Genomic DNA, 6,879 nt, shown 5'->3' with positions numbered 1-6,879 from the left:
CCTCAGATTATCTATGATTAAAAAGAGCTTGTTTCTTCTTTATAGAGCAGATTTGGAGAAATCTTGCGTTATGTCACCTGCTCATAAATGGATGCTCGGCAGTGAATGGGTACACTCAGGATGAGAATCCAAACAGCTGATAAAAATACTAAAATAATCCAAAAGATCAAAAACAAAACAAAAAATTTATAAATAAGTATATATAATTACTTTTACATTGCAACTTTAAACACTTTTAACGGTTACCAATTTTAGTTATTTAATCTAATTAATCCTTTTTTTTGGGCCAAAAATCACACAAGCCTGCTGAAATTTAATTGTCAAACCCTCCAGATAAGATTCTGTAATAAAAGTCTAACAAACGACATGAAAAGGCCTGGCAGCCTAATGGCACGGTGCCATTCACAGTAAAGCTGAATTCAAGGATGACTGGAGCACTTTGAAGCACAGTTGATTCCAGTTGGTGAGGCGACGGGAGTCCTCTTAATTAGCCTGTTAATCAGCAATTTCGCATTGACAGAAATGAAAGCTTTTCAGCATAAAAGACTCACCCGCTGAATCCCAGCAACTACGGAGGAGAAAACACGACTGAAGGAGGAACCCAGCATGTACCCTGCTATCATCACATATTCCCTGACAAAAGGCAGCACAGTTCTGTGATTATCATGCTGACACGAACAATTAACAAATTTGTATTGATAAACGGGTTTTCTGTGGTGGTGGAGATCACAGATAGGTTCAGCAAGCTGAGAATCAAGGTTCCTCGGTACGTTTGCCTGCCACCTCCTGGATTGGAGTCTATGTGTCTACATGCACACACGCGGGAGAACAATTGTTGCTGCCATGACTTTAGTGTGTATTTACACAACAAAGAAAGTTATTTTTTTACTTTCTGCGTAGGCGACAGTTGTCAAAGATGATCCCTGTCCGCATAAATGTGTAAAAATGAAAATTATGAAAGATTCGTATTTTGGTTTTGGGAGTCCCCAGGTCTCGACAGGTTGAGATGCAACCCTTTCGTATTGTCTTTATTTTTACCTTACTTAAACTGCTTTTTTACTAAACTGCTCCAAAAGCAGCATCTATTGGCAATGGTCTTGGATTTTCATTCGGGCCGACGTGAAGAGACCAACAAGTGGGCGGGGATTATGCTAATGTTTCATGTTGATGTCATCGTGAAATGGCTTGGCAATAGTTTTTAGAAATGACTCGTTTCGATGATTCAGAGTCGACTCTTTCTTTTGTGAAAATGTGAACACGTAATATACATGAATTTGAACAAGCTGATTGTTTTTCCTTTAGGATCTAAAGATTCATCTGTCTGTTTTAGACTTATAACAGAAACCTCCTCCTTCCCCAGCTCCACCTGTATAGGTTATTTTACATACGATAAATATGGGGTCTATTTTTAATTTAATAATTAATGAAATATTGTAGGTAACTTTAATGCAATAGATAGTCCAAAATTGAAAATTCTATCATCTATTCACTTATGTCACCCCAATCAGATTTAGTGAAAACTTTTGTTTATTCATTTATGAATGCATTTTGGCCATAAACGAGAAGGTGTGTTTTGGGGTTGTAAAAACAATTAAAGATTTAAAACACACTTGTGTAATGTAATGTAAGTTTGTGATGGTGATGGCGCGTGTATTACTTACATATACAGCTGTGCCACGTGAATAATTATTTCATTATATCAGACTGAGCTGGAACATGTCCCGTTTAGAGTTTTGTGACAGAACTTTGGATTTTCTTCTGCAATTTGGTGGTTCTAGTGGCACAGTAATTTTCCCTTCACCTTTAAGCAAAAAAACAAGCATTCATCACGATTAATAATAGAACTAAGTGGCTTGTTAAAAAGGATTTGTGGTCAAGGGATTTCAAAAAATTCCCTTGGCAGTGAGAAACGTGATTAGCTTGTTGGTTGCGTTAAGTTTAAATGGAACAATAATTGGATTCGCGTGTTTGCCTCTGATGGCGCTTGCCCGCTGAATCCGGTCCAAATGGATTTCTGCTGTAAAGGTATGCTGGAACCCATTTCGGTCACATTAAAGAATCGAAATTGATGAAATATGCAAAACTTTCCTTTGTCCTTGGGACGGCTCCCTACGGCGCGACAAGAAACCCATTAAGTTAAATCTCCGGGAAAAGCATTACATAACCATACTGAGCCATATCGAAGTCGATGCCAAACACTTACAAAATTGTGATGTTATCGGATAGTAATACCACGGTATTTTGATAAATATCTCAGTACTTAATTTTCATGTGTCATGATATTTACAAGGGAAAAATGTAAGCTGATTTTAGGTTTTAAAGAGCTGTCCAAAACCAGATTACTGCCAAAACATAGCTGAGTAGAAAATCAGTGAGACCGAAGACTTGAGTAATGATTCAGCTTTGCATCATATATATATATATATATATATATATATATATATATATATATATATATATATATATATATATATATGTAACCCTAAATTGAAATGATATTTTAAAATAGCACTTTTTGGCAGTAGTTTTAAATAAATAAAAATAGCCTTTGTAAGCATAAATAAACACACATGCATACACACATATACACACACACACACATACATATATATATATATATATATATATATATATATATATATATATAAGATATATTGTATGATGTCCAGAGCATTCTCGTTGTTAATAGATGCATGCTAAATTAGATGTACATGAATCTTGACATTCTCTTCAATCCTTCTTAGTCTTTATGAATCTAACATTCTTAAGACAAAAACAAACTCCTCCTGCCAGATCTGATTTGAGAACAACCTGTGTGTGTGTGTCGTGTGTTTGAGCGTGATCTGGTCTGTACGTGTGTCGGTGCGCTGAGACTTGTCCTTGGGGCTTGTGGTCGAGAAGCAAATCATTTGAGTCTAATAAAAAACAGCTCAAGTGTTGACAGAAGACGTGGAGTCTGCGTTCTTGAGATATCCAGGTACACAACTCTTTTAATAGACAATAAACAGCTGTAACGCATACAGTCAAGCAGTCTGACAGTCATGCGATTCTGCTTAATTTACATGTGCGACATTACAATCAAGCGTAATAATTGCACGCAGACCCTCTGCTCAATCACTGACTGACTCTCCTGTCTGAAGGTCACGGATGAATCATGAGCAATTCATATCTGGACGGATGGAGGGGGTCACATTGATTAAAGCCTTGGTAACAGTTATGGGGAAAGCACACACACCAGCCAGTGCTTCTCATTGATTACAACTAATGAGATTCAATTAAATTTTAATTTCAGAGCAGATTAGCATCAGATGCTAAAGCGCTAAAGAGCTAAGTAAATGTTTGTTGTCATGACCTTTCCGCAGCTAAAATCTGTCACGTAATTAAGTTTAGTTTGCATAGTGTTTTTTTCCCCCCATTATATGCCCAAACAAAAACAAACAAACAACAACTAAAAGATGAATCGGTTATTTTTAAGTCCTTGCAGGTTATTTGGACGTTTTTTGGTTAATTCTGAGGCAACATAGTCGCAACACATTTTGCAAACTGTTTGACGTTATGTATTTTTTATTTAAAATGATTTAATTAATTTGTAAATTTAAAATTAAGCAGTTAATATTGTTAACTAAAACTAAAATCATAAAACAGCATTATCATCATAAAGTAAACATTAACCGAAATAAAATAAATTCATATGAATTCTATGAAACGCTAAAATAAATAATACAGTAAAATAAATAAATAATAAAATAAATAAATAAATGCAACTGAATGCAAATTTAATAAAAATTTTGCAAAAATGTACAGACATATAAAAACCCCTAAAACTAGATCAGATTAAAATGGCAACAGAAAATAATAATAATAATAATAAAATCTAAATATTAGCAAATAAACCAATATTAGTATATCAATGTTTAAAAATGTTTTACTTTACTGTAATTTTACTGGTCACTGGTATATAATATACCCTAATATATATGTAGTTATTATTGCTGGTTGTTATTGAATGCTGTTATATATTATTCATATTTTAAAATGGTTATTTGAACAGAATGCTCTGGTGTTTTTGAATAAACATGCTTTCTTCTCCCTCTGCAGCACCTACCGCTAAAGCTTACACCAGCCAAATAAGCTTCGACCCACACAAACATTTTGCAAACGAGTTTAGCGCAAACATTTGGCTTTCACGTAGAGGCTGACTACTCCCCCTCAAACATAAACCAATTCTAGATCGGATGAGAAAGGATCTGTGCATCCAGACCCATCCTTCTCAAATTTATACGCCATACACATCCAACAAACCGCAATATCTGCAGTTGCACAGAAAACCTCTCCGCCTACTTTTTTTCCACATTGAGATAAATGAAGATATTACGGTGGTTTCAAACTATACATATTTCATCGAGTACAAAGACACGACCCTGTGGCTGTGTTGCTCCCACTCTCTGCTGTTTTGTTGTTTTCTCTTTAAGGTCTCCGCTATATTTCCCCTCTAGCGCACTCTGCAAATGAGTCCACCGACTGAAATAATGATGCAGGAACAGTGTGTCATTATCACACTTCACACTACTTTAAACTCTCCAGAGCAAAGAATAACATAATGTTCGCTTCATAGCCGATAATGTTTTGCAGGGAGGGATGCATAAATGTGTCTCGCGTTTGTTCATAAAAGAATATTAGCATAATAGTTGTACGTTTTTCATCAGAATGCAGTATTTATAATCTGAGCAGTATTAATGTTTTCAGTGTGTTAAATTGTTTTGTTTTTTTTTCAAATTATTAATGGAAATTATTAGTATTGTAGGTATATTGTGGTGTTTTACAAAGTTTAAATAGCATATAGAGTAAATAGTGTAAATGTAGTGTAAATATAGTGTAGATAACTGTATTTTGTAACGAAGAAGTATTCTTAAAGGGACAGTTCACCCAAAAATTTGGTCATTTACACACCCTCAAAGGAACAGTTCGACCAAAAAAAAAATCCTGTCATCATTTGCTCACCCTCAAGTACTTTCAAATCTGTATGAATTTCTTGCTGAACACAATGGAAGAGATTTAAGAAAAAAAAGGTGGTAACCAGGCTGTTTTGTGTCACCATTGACTTCCATAGTAGGAAAAAAAACATGGAAGTCAATGGTGACACCAAAAAAGCCTGGTTACACTTTTTTTGTGAGAACAAAGAAATTTATACAGGTTTGGAATTACTTGAGGATAAGAAAATGATGACAGGATTTTACTTTACCAACTAAGTTGTTCCCAACAAGTATGAGTTTCTTTCAGCTGTGCAACGGTACCCATTGACTTCCATAGTATAGAAAAGAAAACTATGCAAGTCAACGGCTACCATCAACTGTTTACGAACTTTCTTCAAAATATAATTTTTTGTGGAATTTGCGGGTGAGTATGATTTGAAGTTTTACTTTCAAGTTCAGTATCTTGATGTTTTAATAATAGTTTTTCAGAAACCTTTTTTTTTAATGTGTTGACATACTAAAGCATACATAAAGTACTTCACAATAATTTCAACTGTAACGGGTTATTCAATATTACATGTTGTTCATATACTTAAAATGTACTCAACTGCAGCTTCATAATGTTTTTAAATATATGGCAAACAAGCTTCAGTTCTTGTGTTGGATAAAGCTTAGTATTTTAATGTACACTAATAAGTTGCTTGATTTTCTGTTAAATCTATTCCTCCCTTTTATCCTCTGAACTTGATTTAAACTCATCCTGGAGCAAGTCTTGTTTTTTTTTGTTAAATCAGAAGCACTTACAGACTAAATCAAATGATCTCTAGAGAGACAATTTAATATCTTACATGTGGAATAACTAATTCATGTGCCAGCGTGAGTGATTCAAGCTCTGTTCAGAACGGCTAAATTATTCCCTCAGACGTCAAATAAAACCTTTATGAGTCAAATGAAAAATCACAATGCTGAAGATTAAAATGTATGTAAATGCATTGTCTTTCTGTGCCTGTGTTGTTCAGATCGAGTTTTGGCTTGTGTGAGTTTGCCTGAACTTGCCCCATGAGCTGTGCAACCTGACAGCGCGCGCGTGTGTGTGTGTGTGTGTGTGTGTGTGTGTTTGCAGGTGCTGTGACTTGCCTGTGACTAAACATTCATGTTCCCCCGGGATACGCACAGGTCCGCTCCTGTCTGACATCTGTATTGATCTGTTCCAACATGCATCCGTTTGTTCTTCGGTCTGGGTTTTGCTTATACCTGCCCGAACACAAACCTCACTCATGCTTGCTGGTTGCAACGTGTCCATTAAAGCTTGCCGTTGTATTTTTCCCTTAAGACCTTGAGCCAGTTATAAAGCACTTATAAAGTCACTTATAAAGCATGAATTAGTTAACCTGAGCTCCAAGAGCTCTTTACTTCGTTTGCTATAATACCTTTAAAATCTAAAACCTTCACTGTAAACATGAACGGGGCACTGATACACAATCAGGGGTTTATGTTGTCGTCGTAAAAGATTAAGGGGGCATGTAGCAGAAACATCTGCCCTCTTCTGATTATGTAAGAGTGACCAACGAGATGGCTTTGAATTTGGCATGAGCCGTATGTCCAGAATCCAGATTTATTTTTAAGTCCGTTGCATAATCGTTTGTCCTAGGAATTAAAGACTCAAGGTGAGGGAGGATGTGTCGTGATTAATAGAAGTTCTGATAGATAGATAGATAGATAGATAGATAGATAGATAGATAGATAGATAGATAGATAGACAGATAGATAGATAGATAGATAGATAGATAGATAGATAGATAGATAGATAGATAGATAGATAGATAGATAGATAGATAGATAGATAGATAGATAGATAGATAGATAGATAGATAGATAGATAGATAGATAGATAGATAGATAGATA

This window comes from Puntigrus tetrazona, chromosome 19, assembly GCF_018831695.1.
Source record: "Puntigrus tetrazona isolate hp1 chromosome 19, ASM1883169v1, whole genome shotgun sequence".
NCBI classification, from domain to species: Eukaryota; Metazoa; Chordata; class Actinopteri; order Cypriniformes; family Cyprinidae; genus Puntigrus; species Puntigrus tetrazona.
This window is presented reverse-complemented; position numbering follows the sequence as displayed.